The sequence below is a fragment of the Palaemon carinicauda genome, chromosome 43 (assembly GCF_036898095.1).
Source record: "Palaemon carinicauda isolate YSFRI2023 chromosome 43, ASM3689809v2, whole genome shotgun sequence".
Lineage (NCBI taxonomy): Eukaryota > Metazoa > Arthropoda > Malacostraca > Decapoda > Palaemonidae > Palaemon > Palaemon carinicauda.
Genome location: NC_090767.1, coordinates 15,054,849 through 15,078,745, shown reverse-complemented (window position 1 = coordinate 15,078,745; position 23,897 = coordinate 15,054,849). Strand labels below are relative to the sequence as shown.

General features: G+C 44.6%; 1 long non-coding RNA gene across 2 annotated transcripts in view; it reads left to right on the top strand.

Annotated features, from left to right (window-relative positions):
• The first annotated feature begins 13,533 nt into the window (after positions 1-13,533).
• The window catches only part of LOC137633466 (uncharacterized), a 29,038-nt gene continuing 18,674 nt past the window's right edge, over positions 13,534-23,897 (top strand). For both annotated transcript variants that reach the window (XR_011042247.1, XR_011042248.1), the window contains exons 1-2: positions 13,534-13,690; positions 13,960-14,182. This is a non-coding gene — a long non-coding RNA (uncharacterized lncRNA). The remainder of the gene's footprint in view (positions 13,691-13,959; positions 14,183-23,897) is intronic.

Sequence of the window (23,897 nt, the reverse complement as noted above, 5' to 3'; positions counted from 1 at the left end):
GCCACGGACCAAGAACCCAGCACTGTTGTTAGCCCAGTTGAAGAGCCAACCTCCAGCGCTGTGAAATCTCCTCCCCAACCCCCAGCAATATCTGCCATCTTATCCCTGGCAGAGGCCCTGCCAGTGGACACCTTGATCCCCCTAGTACTGCAACTACTAGTTAAAGTCTGCTCCCTTGCTAAGACTCCCTCCTCTGTAATTCATTCCCTCCTCAGTCCCTTAGTTTCACCCTCCCCGGTGCAGAGATAGGCATCTATGCTTAAATCTGCCACTTTTTCCTACTACTCGAATTCTTCTCTCCTCTCCCAGTCTCTCCTACTTACTGGGACTTACTACTATCAGCACTTTTACCTACTACTAAAACCTTTCATTTCGGTTCCAAATGGTCCTGATTTTTTGGTCCGCAAGGTCATGCTCTTGGTGCTGAGCGACCACACTGGCAACCACGCTCAAGGGGCTGAGCAGTTGCAAGACCTATCCTTGCCAACCTAGCGACTATGCTCAAGGGGCTGAGCGGTCGCACCTGCAGCTACGCTCAAGGAGCTGAGCGGCTGCAAATCCAGACTTGAGAGACTGGTACTGCTGTGACACTATTGCCTACTTAGGGCAATAAATACTACGGGCTGCTACACAAAAGCCCGTGTCCAGCAGTAAGGCTGGGCAATTTTAACTTACTACCTATTTTTTGTGTTTGATCACCTACGGGCCGAACAATACAAAGGCCCGTGCCAACAAGATATGTTGGCTTTAATACACCAACAACAACGTGTCCATTACGACAGTTCTCACTCAGATCCCACTGAGAGACGACCATCACTGCTGCTCCTGCCTGCTGACTGCCACATCTTCTGCCGCCGTTTCTGGCTGTTGCCTGCTCCCTCTTCACTTTGCTGATACATTCAGCTTCCTGAAGAGACCGCCGCCGATTTCGCCGACGTTTTTCGCCGATTTCTCGCCGAATTCGTCGCCGATTTTCGCCGTTTTTTCGACGATTTCTGTTGCAGTTTTTGCTGTACTGACAAGGGCCTTGCCCCTGAATTGGCTGTAATCAGCCCCCTCATATAAAGAAAATTAAATTGACAATATAGGCTAAGCTTTGCCTCCATCTACATAATTTTACCTTACTAATAGATCCTCCTGTGGAAAATCTGGTAGCCGTTGTGGTCTTAAAACTCCAGTAGAAGCAGGGCCAAAGGGTCAAAAACTCCCACTCTCGCTGTCTGTGGCAAGTGGCATAGGGCTGTTAGGCTTGGCGCCTATAAGCCAAGTTGTTTGATAAATAATAGGTTGTTATTCTTGGTAACTGGCGAAATAAGCCAGTATTCAAATAGGATCAGGAATCAGCTCAAATAAAAACTTTTAGGTTTCCACTGAGTTTTACTTATTACCCCCAACCTCCCTACCTGCAGGAATAGACTGCTGGGCCGTCTTAGTGCGTGAACGCAGTAAGAAGGCTCCCAACAGCTATTTGTGTAGGCTAGTACTTAGCTAAAAAGAGTTAGTTTCAGCACTGCTCTAGCAATAGGTTAGTTAGCATAACCCCCATATAACTAACGAATTTGTGTTTCATTTTCAGATTCTGTAATTCATTCTTATAACTTCTACTATAACTTTGCTTGGGGCCCTAGGGCTTAAAGGGTTGGACAACCCCACCAGGCACACTGTCTGTCTCTCTATATGGTCTCTGATCATATACTTACATATCTTGAAAAAAAGGACTTATCCTGGAACGAACTTCATGAGATCGTACTAGAAGGTCTAGCAACTGGTGAAATGGAGATGGACCCCGACCTGCAACCCCTTCTAACTGAACTTGACAAGGAAGCCGAAAAGGAACTCATGGACAATGAACAAAAACGAATGGAACAGGACCAAGACCAAACCAACCGGAAGAGGACCAACGACAACGACTCTGATGGAGAAGGAAACCTACCTTGGCAGGAAGTAAGAAGAAAAAAGAAACTTCCCAGAAGGAGCCAACCAGGGAATGATGTACCCACCCAACAAGGAAACCTCACCGCAGGAAGCAGCAACCAGCCTGCTAGAGAAAACAAGACCTATTTTTTTAGGGTCTTAGCTGGTAACCCATCAGAGGCCTTCAAGGCTATTGCTGCCTTTGAAAGCAAACACAAAAACATTCAGATGATTGCCAAACCGAACAGGCAAGGACAGTGGACCATATCCACCAAGGACACAAGAGCACTGATAACCTTGCGAAGCACCTCAGACATTAAGCTATTGGAGCTTAAAGAAGAGGAAAAATTAAAAAAGGCAGTTGTGGTTGGCTACCCAACTGATATGATGGAAAGCCACCTGGTTAAATTACCCAATATCACTGCAGCAGAAAGGATGAAGAACAAGGCAGGCTTCCTTACAAAAGCCATACTGGTGACGTTTAAGGGTCCACACCCACGAAGAGTCGACCTAGGCATCTTTGGCAGCTTCAGGGTCAACAAATACTACCCAGATCCCCTCAGATGTTACAACTGCCAGAAGTATGGGCATCACAAGGACCAATGCCAAGCAAAGGTCCCAACCTGTGCTGTCTGCAGCCTTAAGCACCCCACACAGGAGTGCATTGACAAGAAGGCTGCTGGAATACCCACAGTCAAAAAGTGTTCAAACTGCAAGAAAGGGCATACTGCAATGGCCTGGGGATGCCCTGAAAGGGTAGCAAGAGTAATTGCTGCCCTCCCCAAAGACAAAAGGGACCCATCTAGAGGAAGAGCGGCCCCCAAACCTCTACCCAGAAGGAGATTTTATACCCAGGAGGAGCTGAACAGGCACTCCAACTCCAGAACAAGAACCAGGTCAGTATCTAAACCCAGAGCCAGATCTACCTCCAAGGCTCCAACCGAAGGTCCGAAACCACTGCCTAGGACCATCTTCATAAAGACCACGGTCCTAAAGGACAAATTGACCGAACTAGTCACTCAGGCCGTGACTGGAAAAATCAATGCTGCAACAATTGCTACCAGCATTGAACAAGTCCTAAAAGACTTGCTCTCCAGGAATAAGTCCTCCCAATCCCCCTCTCTTGCTATCCAGGAGATCACTTCTCACTCCTCATCAACCACACCTACCATTCCATCACCTCAATCACCCGTACCTTCCACATCCTCCAATTCAGTCCCCGCACCTATCATACCACTCACCCCATCCATCATCCCATCATCCACTCTCACCCCATCCACCTCATCCACTTCATCCTCCGAGGTCAAGGCAATTGCCTTTGCCCCTAGGGACCCAAGACAATACTCTTCAACCTACACCATGGAGTAAGAGTTCTGAACTGGAACTCAGCCGGTGTTAGATCAAAGATCTCCTCCCTAATTGCAATATGCAAAACTGAGAATGTAGATGTCATCCTGCTACAAGAAACCAATCTTCCAGCAGGAAAGAAACTAAAAATCCCAGGCTACAATGCCTACATCGCACCACAGATAGGCACAGACAGAGGACTAGCTACATTAGTTAAAACTAGCATACCAACAACAAGGTTACACAACCCTATTCCCTGTGGCACCAACATAGAGACACTAGCAGTAACAATAACATTACTGAATCAAAAAATAGACATATACAACATATACAGAAAATTACATAGGGAGGATACAGGAGAGTTACAACTAACTCAACTCTTTGCTCACACAGAAAGAACACCAACAATTATCTGCGGGGATTTTAATGCACATCACCCCATACTATCATCCCCATCAAGGACAAACCCCTCAGGGGAACACATAGCTTTCGCCCTGGATGAATTTGAGGGAGTCTCCCTCCTAAACACAGGGCAGCCTACACACATAAGAGGTGGAAGACTAGATCTGACTTTTGCCACAACAGCCATTAGACACCTAACCAAGTGGCAAGTACACTCAACCCTGATAAGTGATCACTTTGCCACAGTGACAGAATTGGACTTACAACAACTACCTCCAATCCCACCACCCCCACCAAGATGGAACCAGGACCTAGCAGACTGGGTCTGCTTTCAAACAACCATAGAGGAATGGGCAATCAGCTACGCTCCTCCAGAGGACATAGACCAACTAGAAAAAGACCTAGTTGAGGCCTTTCACAATGCAGCCAACAGAGCTATGCCACTAAAAACAACACAAGGTAGTTACACTTACAAAGACTCCTGGTACTACTGCCCAGAAGTCAGAAGACTAAAAACCAGACTAAACAGAGTCACAAAAATATACAGAAGAAGATCCACAGTAGAAAACAGAGAGCTACTACAAACAGTCAAAACTGAAACAAATGAAAGAATCCATGAAATCAGAATTGAAAAATGGATGGAATGGTGTTCAAGCCTGTCAGGATACACCAGTCTAACTCAGCTTTGGAAATGGCTAGGCAGAGTAGCCGGAAAAAAGAGAAAGACACCAATTGCCACACACCCACACCCACATGAGGAGGCTGAAAGAATTGCAACATCCTTTGCAAACAGAACACTGTCAATCAATCTCTCCCCCGAAACCAGAATGCAACAAGAGCAACTGGCACCATCAAGATGGGAAGAGATCAACACAGCCTGCCTTCAGCAGGATGACACAGACACCCCATACACAGTTGAGGAGCTAAGAGCAGTACAAAAGACAGGGAAAGACACTGCACCTGGAGCTGACAAAATCACCTACACAATGATCAAACACATGGGTCCAGCCGGAGAAACTGCATTCCTAAGATTACTAAACAAAACACACCTAGAGCACATAAGGCCTCAAACCTGGAGACAACAAGATACACAGCCAATCCCCAAGCCAAAGGATCCAACAAATCCCAGGCCAATAGCCTTGGTATCCTGTATAGAAAAAACAGGAGAAAAAATGGTCTTAAACAGAATAAAGTACAAAATTGGCCCCCTAAACAAGCAGCTATATGCATATCAGGAGGGAATTGGAACCTCTGAATGCATCACAGATGTATTAAGCTGCATAAATCAGAACAAGGCAACAATAGTCTTCATAGACTTTGAAAAAGCCTTCGAGCTTGCAAGCCCAGTTGCAGTGCTGCAATCAGTAGCCAAAAAAGGAGTCAAAGGACACCTACTAGCATGGACTAAAAACTACATGCTAGGAAGGCAAGCCAGAGTCAAATTTCAAGGAGTGATATCCACATATCATGATTTGGAAAATGGTACGCCACAAGGAGGAATTCTAAGCCCCCTCCTTTTCAACATCCTCATGGAGAATATAGCCTCACTTCAGCTACCTGAAGGAGTTAATATATTTATCTATGCAGATGATGTATGTGTAATAGCTCGAGGGCCAGTCAGGACAATAAAAATGCAAAGAGCACTCAATGCCATCAGCCACAAATCCAATGAGCTTGGACTAAAAATTAACATTGCCAAAACAAAAGCAATGACAATCAAAGCCCCAAACCCCGTACAACCACTCACAATAGGAATGGAACCCCTAGAATGGGTGGACCAATACACATACCTCGGGGTAATAATAGACAAACAGCTCACTTTCAAGCAAGAGATAAAAAATCTCAAGGAAAGAACAAATGCCAGAAATGCAGCTATGAGATATATGTGCAGGCTCAAGGATGGAGCAAATGAACACATCCAAAAGAAATACTATCTAGCCTGTTCCAGATCACTAGTAGACTATGCCGCCCCAACACTCCTGGGACTAACAGATCTACAAACAAGCACAATTGAAGTGATTCAAAACAATGCCATGAGGCTCATGTTGGGTGCCCCAATGTGGACAAGACTTTGCAACCTAAGGTTGGAAACCGGACTACCAACCCTCGAAGACAGAATTGCACTAAGAAATGCAAGCATAGTTGCAAAGATGTTCCTGTCAGACAGAGACTCAATCACCAAAAGACGAGTAAGAGAGGAACTATCCAAACATCCTGAAGTACAAACCCCAGATTCTTATGGCAAGGACCATAGCGATAACATCAAAAGACTTGGCCTTACAGAAACAATCCTACAATTAAAACCTGACACAACACAAAGTACTATACACATTCCACCATGGAAAAAACAAGTTGCTAAATTCAACTACACCAAACTCCCAAGGGCAAAAGAAAACTGCACAATAGAAGAACTCAGAAACGCAGCAGAAGCAGCAATAACCTCAGTAGAAACAACAGGGGCACAGATCTACTATACTGATGGCACAGTAGATCCTGGAACCCAAACAGCAGGAGCGGCAGTTCACTCCTGCAAGTTCACAGCTTGCTGGAGAACATCCAACAATGTCTCCACCCTGCAGACAGAGCTTGTTGCAATACAGCAAGCATTAAAATACTCTATTGAAAATGAGGAAGGACCAGTAGTCATCCATACTGACTCACGATCCTCAGTGCAGGTCCTACAGCAGGACAAAAACAAAGAAAACAAATCCCTGATAGCGGACATTAAAATCCTCTTACATCAACATAATGAAAGAAACAGACTAGTAACTATAAACTGGATCCCCAGTCACATCGGGATACCAGGGAATGAAAAGGCTGATGAGCTAGCCAAAAGCACCAAACACATTCACAATGTACAGGTGCACATACAGCCTGCACTGCAACAAATCAAAAGCAAAATAAAGACACAGCTCAAGAACAACCTAATCAAGGAACTACATATGAGGATAGAGAATGGCTCTCCCTCTGCAACATGGTACAAATGGGCATCGGAACTAGAACCCCCTCCCATAGACAGATACACCCCAAGAAAACTGGCAGTATGCATACACAGACTCCGGCTGGGTTACAAAGCAAACTGGGAACTCCTAGATGACATCCAGACAAGGTGTGAACACTGTGATGTCATACCACAACAACCTCTCCTGCACTACCTACTAGAATGCAGAGAAACAGCACAGCTACGAGGTGATCTACTTGTAGACATCAACACACCACATGCCATGAAAGAGGCAGCCACACTGGCAAAAGCAATTGTCGAAAGCATAGACACACATGCACAGTTGCTTTCAACACTACCTCCACCAAGGTAAGACCTCCTCATTCCATGCACCATCTCATCCCCTCATTGTAAGGCTCTATTCACATCACCCCCTTTCACTTCTCAACTAATCTACCACTTAAAAATCTCTCTGCAGGGACCCTAGGGAGTAAAGGGTTGGACAACCCCACCTGCACAATTTTTCTCTAATCTTCAAAAGCCTTACACCCCCACTTTTCAAACTACCACTATCCGAGAAATGATGGCCCTCTACCACTACCACCATCATCCTTACCCTATCCACATCTTTCTCTACTACTAAAAACCTTTCAAATTTCCATTAATGCAACTACCTTATAAATTTTTACAGATCACCTACGGGCCAACCAAGGGAAAGGCCCGTGCCAACAACAAGTGTTGGCTTTAATACCCCAACAACAACAACCTCACACCATTCTCTTTTTTATGTTTTATAGAAATACGTAATATCTTTGACAGGTTGAGTATTTAATACTCTACCTAATAACACTCTCATAGAAAGGGTTAGTAAAATTGCATTAATTTAATTCCGTACACTTACCCTAACGTCCTCAGAGGCTGTGCAATAGTGTTTTACCCAAATATCTATCAAATAGGCTTGTGAATTTCCATGAAACTACAGCAATGAATGTTTCAAACATTGGCCTAATCTTTGATGGTACAATGAATTGACAGATGTGCTTAATTACCCCGTTTACTCTTAGAAAAAAGAGGAACTTCTTCCCTTCCCTCAGAGCATTTCGAAGAAGTGGTACTTAATCACGTAACTGTGACGCAGAGGTTCCCACAAGTTAGCCCAACCCTCCTTTAGTGTTTACACCTGTGGCTATCCTAGTACTCCCCCCCCCCATTCCCTCTCTCTCTCTCTCTCTCTCTCTCTCTCTCTCTCTCTCTCTCTCTCTCTCTCTCTCTCTCTCTCTCTCTCTCTCTCTCTCTCTCTCTCATATTTATACGGAATTTCAACAAACATTTTGTTAGGATAAAATTTACATAAGCAAAAATTTAACTCAAATCTCTATTCTCTTAATTATATTTCCCTGAAGACTGTCTTATTTCATGAGTCTTTTGACAGTGACGATTTAACAGTAAATGAAGAATATGAGACATGAAACGTTAAATACTCTGAACGAACAAGGTAAAACGACAGTGGAGGTCCTGTAGAGAGTGGGGTTCCCCTGCTGTATGGGACCGGAAAAGCAGCCATCAAAGTAAGTAAGTTTAACTTTTTTCAGTAGGTCCTCTCTAGCACCAGTCAACAAGATCCTTTACAGAGAAGCTACATTCAACCTGTTCCGGTCGTCAGTCCACAGGACATTAGTGTTTCAGAATACACACTCAACATTAGCCTTATGTTGAACTAAAATCAGGACAATAAGGGTGTCGTAGAAGGGTCAATGCGGGACAGAGAACAAAAGGATAAAATCCGGGACGCCTGACAACCCTACTCTTGATATGTTTAATGAAATGTAAGGTGATAACAATATTTATTTGTGCCTCAAAACGTGTTTTTGTGTTCTGATAATTATAAAGCCGCTAGAATAACATAACATAACCAAGCTCAAAAGATATTAAACATGGTGTCTAAGAGAGAAGCAGTGAAAGGTGCAGTGGGTGTGAGTGTGAGAAAGAAGGAAGTGAAAGGGGGAAAAGGAGAGGAAGAATATTCAAGTGACTCTGAACAAGAAGAAAGCATGGCTGGTCCAAACGACTGTGGATGGTGCAAAAAAGGGGTAAGATCGAACCAAGAAGCGATAGAATGTGATTTGTGTGGTGTATGGTTCCATATAGAGGCTGTGATCAACTAGACAGAAGTGAATTTAAGAGAATTAGCGAATCTAAACATGCCCGATGGTTTTGTAGAAGATGGCGGGGGGAGGGGGGGGTTAAAAAACTTTAAGGCAGAAAACAAGAAACTTAGGAACAATAGGATGAACTTAGGGATAATTTCATAGGGGTGCAGGATACAGTAGGTCACTTAACACTGCCCAGAAGTTGGTAAATTTTGACGTATTACTCTGCCAATAATAGTTTTCCCGAACTATAGAAAATATTGACGTATATATAATAATGCTAAGAAGTCTCCCTCTTGCAGTCTACTGTCAATGGCCTCTTAAACAGTTTGTCCTAACTGTGAGATTTTAATGTTTTAAAACTAGAATGCTCTTTAGGTTTAGTATTCTAACCACGCTGCATTAATAACTGACAGTTTTGAGCTGTTTTCCTGGTCCTATCACATGTGGAAACATTGTGACTCCTACAGGACCTGAAATATCCGTTTGTCGTATCCAGAGTACTTACAGGAATTCTCAATAAGAAACGAAAGTCTGGGAATTAATCGAATTAAACCCATCTTTTTATGTAATCATTATTATTTTAATCTTATTTATTTATGCTAGTTATCCGTATTTTATTGAAACAATTGTCAAAATCACCCGATTATGCGCAAATTATTTGCGCAAATGATACACTTGCTGACTGAACTGGCTTACTCATTTGCGCAAATAATTTCTGCATAATCAGGTAATTTTGACAAGAGTTTCAATAAAAGACGGATAATTAGCATAGATGGTTAAAATAATAAGGATTCCATACAAAGACGAGTTTATTTGTATTAATTCCCAGACACTTACATAGCTGTCCAGTCAGCCAGTATGGAGATGCCATATTGGAGAGAGTCAAAGCCACTCTATTCACTACAATAATAATTGATTTTTCAACGTTAAATATATACATTTGTATCGGAATTTAAATTCCTAAATTACGAAAAAGTATTTTGATAATTTTTTTCTAAGTTTTGTGACACTTTTGCCTCAATTTTAATAATATTTTCATTAATGGTACAAGTTCTAGACATTAACCAACAGTAATTTATTTTTCAACGTTAATGAGAAACATTTGTATCGGAATTTAAATTCTCAAGTTACGAAAAAACTGATAATTATTTTCTACATTTTGGCTCAATTTTAATAAAATTTTCATTAGTGGCACCAAAGTTATGTTCACTATTCTTTGATTAAGTTGTCGGGGAGCCATTTGTTTAAAACATTTGATTTCCTTTTTTTTCGAAGTGCGAAGAAAATTAATATATTTTTTTTCATTTTTAGGGTTTATTTGACTTGATTTTGTATCAAAGTTTGTAATATTTGTATTATTTGTGCTTTAATGCCCTCAATATATTACACAATGAAATAGTTCGAAACTCTGATTATACATTTGGGAGCCATTTGTTTGTTTACAAAAGTTTGTTTACGAACGTTTTGATTTTTGACCAAGTTATGAAAGCTTTGAGGTTTGTTTTAGAGTTTCTTTATCATTCGAAAGTTGTTATTTTTACGGCTTCAAAGGTTTCTTTAGATTGAATTCGTTGTTATGCAGTTGGTTTTCGATCTCGTTGGTGGATCCTATTTGTTGCAATCTAAAGTCATTGAAAGAGAAAAATATTGTAGTGAAACTTCAGTGGGTTCCAAGTCATAGTGGTGACAAGGGAAATGAACTTGTGGACTCCATTGCAAAAGGGGCTCATTCATTTGTTAACATAGTGAATATCCTGTACATATTCCAGTTTCAGAACATATCACAGCTTATCGTAGGGCTGTATGGGAGAAGTGGAGATTGGATAGAGAGGCGGAACTTCAATTCTCTCAGCTTGGCCCATATAGAAGATCAAATTTGTTGGGTAGTTTGAAGCGCTACGGCTAAGCGTCCTAATTTGCTTATTATCGCTCCGACTGTTATCTTGTATAGAATAAAAACGTTTGGAAATGGTCTACGGATCTTAAATATGTTGTGTAAGGGGGGGTCCTGGGAGGCGCAGCCCCCCTGGGTAAGGACACGGCTTTTAGCATAGGTTAGGTGGGTTTTTTAAGTTTGCTTCTCCCGTCGTACTCGTAGGTAAGGAAACTTGTGTAAGGGGGGGGGACCGGGGGGGAAGCCCCCCTGGGTAAGGATACGGCTTTTAGCATAGGTTAGGTGGGTTTTTAAAGTTAGCTTCTCCCGCCAAAATCTTTTTTAGAACGACGGCCATAGTTCAGAATATTCCCGTTTTCTACGGGATTTGGCCGTCACCTTACAAAGGCTCGAATTTGTTGACAGCTCTAACAACGTCATTGGCATCAAGGAAGCTAAACTCTGCAATTCTTCGACTTTGTGTTGGACACTCAAGACTGAAAGCCCATCTACATCGCCTTTCCCTTGAGGATTCACCTTTTTGCTCTTGTGGTGAAGTAGAGGATGTAAGGCACATTATACTACACTGCCCTCGATATTTTACATCCAGAGTGTTTCTGAGACATTCTCTGTTTCGGATTGGTGTCCCTTTTCAGCTAGATAGGATCCTGGGGGCTGACTCTGGAACTCCACATGTATTGAAGAAGATCTACCGTCATCTAGCAGTCTTCCTGAAGTCCTCGGGCCTCCTCAAAACTCTATGATTTGTTACAAAGTAAAATATGAGAGGGATAGCACTATGGTTGCCTGATAGGTGACGTGTGCTAATACATTAAGAAAGAAAAAGAAGAAGAAGAAGAGTGCCCGCAAATTGCCGCAGTCTTGAGAAGTTAGAAGTCTAGGAAACCACGATTAAGTTATTTTTTTTAATATATATCAGCTCTATTTTATCCACGTTGAACACAAATATTTCATAATGGTACGGACTACCTAAACTAATAGTTTAGCAATTGTACTTAGTAATTAGCCGTGTCACGGCAAACATTTATGGCAACTGCCATAAGGTTTAGAGTAGACACTTGTCTATCGTATGAAGACGAATTCCTTCAAAAGGTTATTTCGTAAATTAGTTGTTTTTACGTAATATCTTTTGATCATTTGTATGATAGCAGACACCTGTATTTATAATAACGGCCACTTGAATCTATGATAGTGGCTACCTGTATGTATGAAAGCGGCCACCTGTATGTATGGTAGCAGACACCTGTATGTATGATAGCGGCCATCTCTATTTATAATAGCAGCCACATGTATGTATGGTAGCAGTCACCTGTTTATATGATAGCGGCCATCTCTATTTATAATAGCGGCCACCTCTATGTATGATGATGGCCGTGCCCTATACTTATTTTCAACTCTTTCATAAACTTGGTAAATATATATCCATTCACCGTTCTCTGTCCCCACATTATGCATACGTTACCTCCCCAAACTGCCTTTTGACCAGTTCTGAAGAGACCAGCTTGATTCATGAGGCTGGTTAATTTCCTCCTTTAATAATGATAATGATGATGAAATTGAAATTTCCTTCTTTTTTCCTAGTGATTCGTAAGACATCGCCGTCGCATTACAAAAACCCCTGTCCGTTGTTCTGCAAAACCTCTACTCAAGAACACCACCTGACCTAAACATCCCTACTTAACCTAACCTACAAGTCGTGTCCTTACCTAACGGCTAGACTGCCGTATTCTTAGCCTACCCTGTGTTTGATTTGCAACCCATTTGACTCTTAGCAAGGTAACACAATCATATTTTGTAAAAGGAAATCCATTTCACACGTAAAAAGTAAATTTACATTTGTCCCAATGAACTACATTAACATAAATATAGATGTATATACTGTACTCACATTACTCAAAGTCATTGAAGTCGAAATCTTCATGTACGATCTTCTCCCTGTTGGTCAACTTCCTTTTTGTTGTGGGTGAGATGGCCCGGCAATTAGCGAAGAAGAAGAAAGAATGGGGCGTTTATAGTGTTGGGACGGGCAACAATTCCTGGAATCGTGGCACGAGCTACTGTATTATAACACCGCCATAAAACGTGGATTTGCCGTTGTTCGTTGATTTTCCATCATAGTTATAACGCATTTCACCAAAACAATACTTTGAACAAACGCCAGAATAATCCACCTGGAGTCCTATCTTATACAAATAAGCTGTAAAATCATTACTCTCGGTAAACTTCACAATCCTTACAATTTTCGAATTAGTCGAATTCTAAAACGATTTACAAGTATCTTCACTCTTGCAGTGATGCGTTCTCATTTTCTCGTCTCGGTGGATTAGAATGAGCATCTCCAAACCACGCTTGGTGCTCCCAATACCCTGTTTTTAAATTTTGGAAACATCCGATTCTGATTGGATGAAAAAGAAAAGCCAAGACTTAAACATCTCCCTTGGTCAAAGTCTTTGGACATCCTGGTATTTGATACAAGTCGACTTGATTATAGGAACTTTCTCCCCTGAAAGGAGCTAGGGTTTGGATCTGTATCTGTGAAGGAATAAATAGAAATGTTTAAAGTGATTCGTATTTTTCCTAATAATACAACCCTGAGTCCACTTCTTAAGTCATAGGCGAAGGTCGGAAGCGTCTGTGCAGTGTGCTGGCGAGGGGACAGGCTCTCCAGCCACCCGCCAGTGCATTCATTACGAACCCCATTATGAATTCTTTAAAGCCGAGTTCCATCTACACTGAAATCATACTCTTATCAAAGGATTCAGTTTTGCATAGTTAAGAAAAACACAAATATCTTGAAGATTTTGACATTTTTATCAGGTTTTAATTTCCTCCAGAGATTAATCTAGTTAATAATACCATTAACTATGCTTTCAGGTCATGCAGGTTGGCTGAATTTGGATGCCAACGCGTGCAAATTCTCAACAACAGCTTTTCCTCTGGTTAAGGCTGCACGAGCATACTGCCGCACTTGTATACGTTCGTGAGTCACCATCTGCTCTGCCGCGTGTTTTAGTACATCCTCTTCAATTGGGACCAAAAGTAAAGTCAACTGTATATGCTAAACTATTCAATATTTGTAATCAAATTAGACCTAAGGCTCTTAATATTGGTGGTCCATATAGAAATAGTTTGAATGTTCTGAATTTAAATAACAGTTTTTTTAATTTTCATTGGAATGTAGTGTATCTTGACTTTGAATGGTTTAACCTTTTATTACTCTATACAGTGTATACTGTATACAGTTTAATTACTGTACTGTAAGTTTGTAATGGAACGTGATTCGTCCATTATCAAATCGGTCATTTCAGAAAGATAATCCTGCTGGCAGATGTTTCGAAAGCTAGAGACCGCACAAATGTATTTTTATGTGCTGAACGTAGTAAGAATCTTTGACAGTAAGGAAGAGAAAAGCTCTCCCGGCTGAATCAAGACGGAAGGCTATGGGAACTAAGTATCAACACCAAGAATGACGAAAAAGATCTTGCATAGACTCAATTCGGGAGATGTCAAGAATGATGAAAAATTCTTGAGGTGAGTTGTGTACAAAACTCCAGTTTAAAGCAATGCAGTAGTACAGTATCTTGGTTTACGAGTTTTCCCATAAAAAATAAAGAAAATTCACATAAATAAACATATGTCATCAGATTTAAAGGTTTCGTAATGTAAATTATCGACAATTTATAACCCCTATCGTTAGAAATAAGTAAAGATTAGAAATCACAATGAAAAGTAGAAATAGCTGACAAATTAACTCACATTTCCGTACCTTTGGTTGGTGGGAGATGAGAATGACCTTCGCTATCACTTACTGAATCATTTGATTTATCCTTTTTTTACTCATTCAATTTTTACAAGGAACCTTTTTAGAGACGATTATTTTTGCCCTTACTTTCAAACGTCATGAACATGGAGTAAGAAGAACGTGAACACTGCATGGATGGTGTATGGGCACCGTTTGACTGCTTTCATTTTAGTCTCCTCAAAGTTTATCCACATAACATTCCCATACGGTTTGAAATCTTTGCTCACAGATCAAAACAATTCCCATAAACCAAGTTGAGTTTGTAGACTCGTATTCAAAGTTACTCCTAAACAGAGTTACTTCTGTACTGTACTTTATTTCATAATTGTTCCTGCCCTATATACAACTATATACTAACCCTTTTGCTCTTTATGGTGGAGATGTATTTTAAAAGCAGCTGAAATCAGCCATAAGAATTGTAACGAGGTGTAACTACCCACTGCTAGTCAGCAGGGTGGGGCAGACCAGTTACCCCCTGTCACGCCCATACTGGTAACGTTACAGTGTACATCACTTTATTTTGGCTCGGTAGAAAGTAGACGTTCCGTGTCTCTCTCATTAACCTTAATAAACTGGCCTTTGGCTTGATCAATTGACCCTGGACTTCCCTTAGGTGTGGATACAGTACTATAGCTTTTAGTGAGGCAGCAGTGCCCTCCACCGGGAGAGTATCTCTCCTTGCCACCTGCGGCAACTCCTGCCTTCCTTCAGGCATTCGGGTCTCCCTGTTTAAGGAATGGCTTTCGAGAGTAATACAATTGGAGGCATAGTAGCAGCGCACACAGTCTCCCCACGGGTTAACCACTGTGTTCCCCTCCGAGGCTCTGGAGGTAATGCACTGATAGAGTTCTCGTGCCCTTAGCTGCAGCTCTTTCTGCTTTTTGTTCACTTTCTTTCCTGCAGCTCTGGCGTAAGAACACGAGCAGTTGCAGACTGGTTCCCTTCAGGGCTACCAGTTGGGGGATACTTTTGGGGTTATCCCAGAAACTAACGCAGGGTACGTTTCTCAGGCATCGCTCGATGCCGACCTTCAACTTGAGCTTAAGCTCGTTGATGGGAAGCAGAGAGCACTGGTTGGAGGTCCACCTCCATGTGTCTGGCATCCTTCCCGTTCATGGTAAAGACACCCTTTCCCACTAGGAGATATCAGGCGGCTATCTCATCCCTGGGAAAGGCGTCCTTGCGGGTGCTTCCACAAGTGTGTGCTCTATTCATCCTTGCCTCGCTCTTGTTCTTCAGAGCATAGCTTCTTGGAGCTAGACGGCGATATAGTAATTTGCAGACTGTGGCCGGGAGTAGCACGCAGACTATTTAGTGTCAGAATGTCGACCACACACTAACTTCACACTACATAAAAAATATGGTGGAATGCCCCCAGATCTGGGCAAAAGGGAAACAATCAGGAAAGAATGGGTCACTGGGCACCATCCCTTGATTTTATTTCAAAATGAGAAAAGATAAATAGAAAAAAGCCATGTTTACTAATTTGAAAAAAAATAATAATTACTGAAAATTAAGTAACACAAAAGACACTCTTTCTAAGGGTAAGACAAAGTAACCTTTGATGAGGTTGTCACAGTTGGCACATCTTAGTTATATGCTCTCTTGTCTATGGGCTTTGCATATCGGTACATCTCAAGATGCAAACATTGTCTGCCCTTAAGGACTACAGTAAACAGAATGTCAACATGCCACCTACATTGTTTGCCAAAATGGAGTAAACAATATCAACATGTCAACCACATTATTTCAAAAAGGCATCTAACACAACTAAATTTTCCCTCTCTTACCCATGCGAGTCCAAAGTCCCATAATTCCCGCTTTTCTTTTTCAAAATAATATTCTCTATTGAGACCTGTGCAACGAGAAAACTTCTTATGTCTACTACTATTTCCGCAGGTGGCGTAGCAGAAGTCTTAGGGGTTCTAGCATCAGTTAAATCTGTAGTACCTTCTTTGCGGATGGAACACCATCAATAACCAAAGAAAGCCACAACCTTCTATCAATGTTTGTTGGATGTACACTGAGGGCAGGAGTAGCATTCACATGTATTTCCCTCCACCTAGAAGGAGTCTGGACGGAAGGGGTTTCCTTCTCAGAGCTGCGGGCGATAGCTGACTTCTGGATGGGTAACCTGTTGCCCACACTGCGCGTCATGGTGGTTAGCAGAGCCACAGTGTAAGCACAGGATGAGCCGTCTGCGACACTCATTCACAATGTGCCCTGGTTTCTCGCACCAAGTACAGTACCTCCTCTGGAACTAAGGAGACCTATCCTGGATGCGCATTGATGACAGGCGCACTTCCGCAGATGCAGGCTTCGGGACAGGTCGAGGAGGTGTACGTGGGTAGACTCGCTCGGGTGCAGGTGAAGTTTGGAGGCAGCCATGTCACCCCTGTTAGCATCCGAGCTGCGCCATGACTGTCCCACACAACTAATGGCCAAATTCTCTGCCTTCTGGCTTTGCTGACAGGTTGCCTCAACAAGAACACCCAACAGGTGTAGGGCATCCTGCCAAGTGGCCTGATGGCCGGCAGAGATGTTGATGGTGGCCAGAGAGTGTTCCAGTCAACTCGCAGCTTTTCTTTGAATCGTTTACGTCACAGCTCTTTCCAGTCTAGGTTACGTCGAGAATATGTTGACTTACACAAAGAGGCCAACGGCATGGCATAAATTTTCAACAGCAATGGGGTTAGGTGGCTGCTCGCAACTTCTGCCCCTTGCCGTTGTACCCCAGGGTACAAGATGGTGATGCTTATTGCTTGCTTGCGTCTCCCATAGTACCCCCAAGGCACGAGTCTCACGAGCAATTTCCCTTTGGGGTCATCTATGAGTCTTGTAAGCTATGACGCTGTAACACTTCAGGGTTATTGCGTACATCGTGTCCGTTGGGCACAACAAAGCTCATAGAGTTTTGTGAGGACAAGCCCTTCGGGACCTGGGCCTCCGAGTTTTGACCTCTCACAAGGGAAAACCTGCCCTTCTTCTAGTTCAGCACAACCTTATTCTTCTCCTTGTGAGCAAATACCTTCTCTGGTAGGAGGGCATAAGTACCTTGCTTCATGATGCATCAGCCTGTGTTAGCAAAGACACTAGTCTCACAGAGAAGTCATGCGCATTGTTGCACACCCATCTAACGAGGGCTAGCATGGTGTGTGGGCGAGTGCCTCTGTCTAACGAAGGTTTGCTTGCAACCCAGGTTAATCGCCATATTACTCATAGTGAAGTGGCGGGTCCCTACTCACCAGCCCGCAGAGCTTCAGTTTTGCTGTTGTCTCAAGTACATGTGAGTAACTTGGGCAAGTTTTAAAAGAAGCCACCTGTGGTTCGCATTGTTATAGGCTGCTGTTAGGTCATAAAATATTACCCTTTGTGATTTTCCCAAGCTCAGAGCCATCCTCAATATACCGAGTGAGGCTAAGTGCCTGAAAGCAGCAGGATCTTCCTGCCTGGAAGCCAGCCTGCTCTGGTGTCAGTTGATCTTCGACTGTGGGAGCTATGGGGACCATCGTCACCTGTTCGTACAGTTTATATAAGATGCAGAGGAGAGATACTGGCCGATAACTCTTAGGGATCATTGGGTCTTTCTCAGGTTTTAGCAAGGCCACAACTTTAGCTTCTCTCCATAGTTTTGGGATCTTGAATGTTCTTGCAAAGTGGTTAAGAAATACTAATGCTCATGATTTATTTCTGTTGCCAAAGTGCAGCATTATCTCAAATGTAATGTCATCCAGACCAGCAGCTTTTCCAGGTTTATGGTGTTTCATGGCTTCCTGGAGTTCTTCAACAGTGAGTGGTTTAATCTCGTTATTCTCTTTCATTTCATACTTCATTCTTTTGTGATATCTTCGTTCTTTGTCATATGGTTTTCCACTAAGTAAGAGTTGTTTTGCGCCTGCATTAGGTGTTACGGTAGCTATTCTCGTTTGGGTGTTCTTACCCAGTTTCATTTTACTGATTGCTTTCCATGTTTTCTTGCTGTTCTAAGTCATATCTGTGCTGGCTATCAGTTCTTGCCATCTCTCCTTCTTCTCATTGGCTACAGAGGCTAATAAAAGTTCTAGTTCAGCGGTGTTTTAGACAGATGGTTCTGAATTGTACTGTTGAACAGGTTGGGCTTATACCACCCACCAGCTAAGGACCCCCAGCTCGTTATGAATTTTAATGACCGACTTCCAACGTCGCAGAAATCAACCTCTCGTTAAAAGTCTCAGGTTTGTTTGATTAAAAAAAAAAAACAGGCGAAAAATCTATTTTTGGGTGAGATAGCCATGTCGTCCTGATGGAAGGTTCATTTAAGTAGCTTCCTAGGGTATATTTGACTACAGTGATATTCCCAGAGAATTTAACTTAAGGTCTCCAAAATTCTAACTCCTGGCGCGAATATCCTTAAAGTTTCCTTTAAGGATATCGCATAATATCAGGGGACGTATTCTTGACACGCCACATAGCAATCTGCACCCCGCATCGCGTTTACGCTTTGAGGGGGAAAAGTGGCAAAATAAAAGAGGAGCCGTTAATATGGTTCCCTTCCTCCGTTACTGTTTGAGTATTCAGATGGCGCCACCATCGCTGCCATCTTTATTCCTTGTAGCATTGAGCCGGTACTACAGATACAGTTTGTTCCAACACGGAGTACTTACCTCGAACTACTTTCTTAGGAGGATCTGGGATCTCCCCCTCTCTCCGTTACCTTGTCGGGGTGCTCCGGGGCGGAAGGATACTCGCCCTGGGGCGACCCGGGGTCAGCGCGTGAGGCTGCGCTTGTTAGATCGTCAGTAAGCATCTGGTCGCGGCGTAGATAACATCTCGCCGCTCTCTCTCTCTTATCCCGTCTGATCATCTTGTGTACCACGTGTTCCCGTGTGTTCCTTCCCATGTGTATCATGTGTCCGTGTTATCTCCCTCACCTTTCCCTTGTGTTCTTGTGTCGTTTGCGTGTCGCTTTCCGCTATGGAATCCCAGCGTCGCTGTCCCGGGCCCCAAGCTGGTAAGTTTTGTGGAGCCTGGCTCTCTAAGCCTGAGGTCGACCCACACACGCTGTGCTCCTCGTGTCGGGGCAATAAGTGTTCACCTTCCTCCACGTGCCAAGAGTGCGAGTCTTGGCCGGAGATGCAGTGGACTTTGTTCTCCAAAAAGAAGACGGTATCCAAGAAATTGCCGAAGAAGCCAGGCCTTTCCTCGCCTCGTACGTCGCCCTCAGCGCAGTCGGAAAGAGGTTTTCCTTCTCCTTACCCTACCCAGAGTAGGGGACGAGGTAAGTCCGTTGCGGGGAAACGGCCCATTGCCGTTCCCCATGAGTCTGATATCGGGGAATCTGTGGAAAAGGGGCCTATGCAGACGAGTGGGGAGTCTGCTAGTGTGGCGGAAGTATGTGTTGTAGACGATGCCCTGGTGCTCGCAGGACCCGTCTCAGGTGAAGACCCGGTGTGGGGGAATCCCGAATTGGCACCTACCCCCACATCGTGGCAAGGTTTTTCAGGTTCAGCTGGTTCCGGGGGTGGTCGGGACAAAGAAAGGCGGCCCACGTGTTCATCCAATCCCGACTCCATTGTGTGGACAGCGCCTAGGACGCCCTTCAGGTCGCCTTTGAGGAATGAGGAGGAGTTCGAAGGGTGGTTAGCCTCTCGGCCGCTATCCGCTTACCCCCGGTGCCCTCGGCTACGCTTCCGCCGGACTTCATGGAACCCTTGACCCCGAGATCCAGACCCCTAGGAGGCTCGTCATTGAGACGGATGACTCGGCGAGCTCCTATTCTCCAGACGATTATTCTTCCTACGATTCCTACTCTTCGGCTAGTTCCAGAGGACGTGACTCCAGGAGGAAGAGGAAGCGGTCCAGGAGGAAGAGAAAGCAGTCCAGGAGGAGGAGACCGAGCTCACACGCCAGCCTGGCCAGGAATAGGTCGAAGTCCTCGAGGAGGAGGTCCAAGAGGAAAAGGTATATCACGGTGGTTCGCCACAGCCGTGAATCCAGCAAGAAGGTCGCCGCTCCAGTGCCTACTTTGGTACCCGCGGGAGCCGCTTCCGTACCCTTGCACAGTGTCTCTTTGGCCCCATCCGCTCATCGGGTGCGGCCGTTGGAACACTTATAGTTGCCCCAACCTAGTAAGTCGGCGGCTCCACCCGTGTGTCGGGAACTTCTGCAGGTTAGACCCAGCGGCTCAACTTCATCACGTTTCATCACAGTGGCTCCTGCCTGTTCAACCTGCCTGTTCAACCTCGAGAAGTCCCAGTTAGTCCCCACCACCAGGATGACGTACCTGGGGATGGTACTGGACTCCCAGCTAACGAGAGCCTTCCCCTCCCAGGAGAGGTTGAACAATCTAGACCAAGTGATTCCCCCGTTCCTAGCTGGCACTCCGGTGAGGGCCAAGGATTGGCAGAGGCTAGTGGGTCACCTAGTCTCGTTGGAAAAATTAGCTGCACAGGGCGGGCTCAAATTAAGACCGATCCAGTGGAACCTGAAGGATCTCTGGTCAGCGTAGGAGTTCCCGCAGAAGATAGTTCCGGTGTCCCGCTCCTCCAGGGACACTCTTCTCTGGTGGTCCGACAGGAGTCATGCGTTAAAGGGAATTCCGTTCGGCGCCGCTCCCCTGGAGATGCTGCTCTTCACGGACGCATCGAAGGAGGGGTGGGGAGCGCATCTCCTTGAGGAAATAGCAGAGGGGATATGGTCAGAGGAGGAAAAGGCCCAGCACATCAATCTCCTGGAGCTCATGGCAGTACGGAACGCCCTGGCGGAATTCGTCCGTCTCCTCCGGGGGAACATGGTGCCACTCATGTGCGACAATGCCATGGTGGTGGCATACATAAAAAAGCAGGGAGGCTTAAGGTCAAGGGAATCGTGCGACCTCACAGCTCAGATCCTGGAATGAGCCGAAAGGAACTACATTCAGTTAACAGCCAGGTTCATTCCAGGAAAAAGGAACGTCCTGGCAGACGTACTCAGCAGGACAGGACTGGTGGTGGGGTCAGAATGGTCTCTGCACCCCCAGGTGGCACAAGAAGTTCTCCGGTGTTGGGGCTCCCCGGTGATAGACCTGTTCGCCACAAGACTCAACACCAAACTCCCCATATTCTGCTCCCCAGTGCCAGATCCGACAGCAGCGTTCGAGGACGCCTTTCAGCACTCTAGGGACGGTCTCTACATCTACGCATTTCCTCCCTTCGGGATCATCAGGCAGGTTCTCAACAGGCTGAGACAAGCCAAGACCACAAAGATGACTTTGGTAGCGCCCTGGTGGCGAGAGAGGGAGTGGTTCTCGGATCTTCAGGACCTGGCCACCCTTCCTCCTTGGCCCCTGCCGACAAGAGAAGACCTTCTAAGTCAGCCTCACTTCCAAAGGCTACACGAAAACCCCCAAGGCCCGAAGCTTCACGCTTAGAGGTTATCAAGCGACTGCTAAGGAGGGAAGGCTTCTCAGACAAGACTGCTGACAGGATGTCGGGATATCTCCGGAAATCCTCATGTGTCGTATACCAAGCTAAGTGGGCATGTTCGCTAGGTGGTGTGCTACTCAGAATCTGCGGCCCTTAGACGCTTCGGTCCACAATATCGCAGACTTCCTAGTCCATTTACGGGATGACAAGGGAGTACCCATTCCAGCCATCAAAGGAGTCTGTGCGGCACTGGGTCAGGTTTTCAAACTCAAGGGCATCAATCTAGGCACTTCCCGCTACATCTCCTTGCTGATCAGAAGTTTTGAACAAACTTGTGACCCCCGCTCCTTGAGGGTCTCCCAGTGGGATGTGGCCAAGATTCTTAGGGCTCTCTCGTGGCCCCCCTTTGAACCGCTTAAAGACATTCTGGACAAGGACCTCACCCTCAAGGCAGTCTTCTTGTTAGCCCTTGCCTCGGCCAAACGGGTGAGCGAGCTCCACGGGTTGTCCTTCGAGGTTTCACACTCGAAAGGGGGGAAGGACATGTCGTTAAGATCTTACCAGAGTTCGTGGCGAAGACCCAGAACCCTTCAGTTGCGGATCCCAGGTTCGAAGAATTCTCCATCCCAGCGATTCCGCGCTCGGACATTCCAACAATCATGAAATACCTCGGTAGGACATCCAAACTCAGACCGGCCATCAAGAGTTTGTTCGTTTCCACAGGTCCAGTCAAGAAGGCAGTGTCCAAAAATACCATATCCTTCTGGCTTAGGCAGGCTATAAAGAGGGCCTACGAGAGTGATGGCTCCATGGTGCCTGGGACCCCGAGACCCCATGATATTAGGGGCCTTAGCACATCCTTGGCCTTTGACACTAACATGGCGGTGGGCCAAATCTTAAGGGCAGGCACTTGGGCTAGACAGTCCACGTTTACAGCCCATTACCTGAAGGACTGTACGAGAAAGTCCCTGGATGCTTTCTCCATTGGGCCGGTCATTTCGGCCATGCAACAAGTTTAGTGGTTTCGGCCCCTGGTAGCCTGTGGGAAGTAATCGTAAACGACACAGGTTCCTCCTTACTCTCCCCCTTCCTTGCTACCCCCTTTCCTTTATCCCATCCTTTTTCATATCCCCCTTCCAGGTGAGAGGGGGACGTTGAGGCACACCATGTCTGGATTACTGTATATTTAAAGGTGAGTTGTACATAAGGTAGACTTTTGCGTGCTTTCCCCTACTCTCCTACCTCTCCCTGGGCAATCTAGACCTAGCCTCCTATCTAGGTCATGGGCCCCAGGATGTTTCGAAATATTCCGAACTGTAAGCCACTCCCTCCTCCTAAGGTATAAGTCTCCTAAGAAAGTAGTTCGAGGTAAGTACTCCATGTTGGAACAAATCACAAATTTTAAGTAATTTGTATTTTTCAATATTAAACTTACCCGATAATCATGTAGCTGTCAACTCCGTTGCCCGACAGAATTCTATGGAGGGATACGCCAGCTATCACAATACTAGATGGGGGTGTACTTACCAGCGCCACCTGTGGCCAGGTACTCAATCATTTGTTGTTGACACCTCCTCAATTATTCCTCTGTCGTGCTTCCGGCTAGACGTTCTGGGATACGCTCATGGTCTTCGAGTTTATTCATGGATATTTGGTGAAGTATTCTCTTAGATTAACGGCTGTCGCATACTGGAATCCTTTTTATATTAGCTAGTTAGCTTTTATATAAACTCTGATTAACGGTTAATGAATTTTTGCTTGTTTTTGGATCACCCTTTGACTTACTCTTTGAAACAAGATGTCTGACGTTTCGCAAGCTCCCTCCCATAGACGATGTAGGTCTTGCAATAGGCGTATTCCGAAGGTCTCGGTAGATCCTCACACCGCTTGTTCTGACTGTAGGGACAGGCCCTGTCTATTAGAAAATCGGTGTGAGGAGTGCGCCGGACTTTCGGAATTGGATTTTGTACGTCTTTTAAAATATTCATCCAAGTTAGAGAGAACTAGAGCTAGGAGAAGTTCTTCTCACTCTTCTATGTTTTCCTCACCTCATGATCCCCTA